Source organism: Eschrichtius robustus, unplaced genomic scaffold (assembly GCF_028021215.1).
Source record: "Eschrichtius robustus isolate mEscRob2 unplaced genomic scaffold, mEscRob2.pri scaffold_524, whole genome shotgun sequence".
NCBI classification, from domain to species: domain Eukaryota; kingdom Metazoa; phylum Chordata; class Mammalia; order Artiodactyla; family Eschrichtiidae; genus Eschrichtius; species Eschrichtius robustus.
In genome coordinates, this window is record NW_027175415.1 from 202,501 (window position 1) to 203,444 (window position 944).

A 944-nucleotide genomic window follows, 5' to 3' on the forward strand; every position below is an offset into this window, starting at 1 on the left:
CCTGGACCTGGACCTGGACCTGGACCTGGACATGGACATGGACATGGACCCGGACCCGGACCCGGACCCGGACCCGGACCCGGACCCGGACATGGACCTGGACATGGACATGGACATGGACATGGACATGGACCGGGACCTGGACCTGGACCTGGACCGGGACCTGGACCTGGACCTGGACCTGGACCTGGACATGGACATGGACATGGACCCGGACCCGGACCCGGACCCGGACCCGGACCTGGACCCGGACATGGACCTGGACATGGACATGGACATGGACATGGACATGGACCGGGACCTAGACTTGGGCTCCGTCGTCTCCGGGGTCCCCCGGCCGCCGGGTCGACCAGTTCTCCCCGCGGACTTGGACTTCGACTTAGACTTGGACTTCGACTTGGACCTGGACCTGGACATGGACATGGACATGGACATGGACCTGGACCGGGACCGGGACCGGGACATGGACCCGGACCCGGACCCGGACCCGGACCCGGACCCGGACCGGGACCTGGACCTGGACCTGGACCTGGACCTGGACCTGGACATGGACATGGACCCGGACCCGGACCCGGACCCGGACCCGGACCCGGACCGGGACCTGGACCTGGACCTGGACCTGGACATGGACATGGACCCGGACATGGACCCGGACCCGGACCCGGACCCGGACCAGGACCCGGACCGGGACCGGGACCGGGACCGGGACCTGGACCTGGACCTGGACCTGGACATGGACCCGGACCCGGACCCGGACCCGGACCGGGACCTGGACCTGGACCTGGACCTGGACCTGGACCTGGACCTGGACATGGACATGGACCCGGACCCGGACCCGGACCCGGACCCGGACCCGGACCCGGACCCGGACCGGGACCTGGACCTGGACCTGGACCTGGACCTGGACCTGGACATGGACATGGACCTGGACCGGGACCTGGACC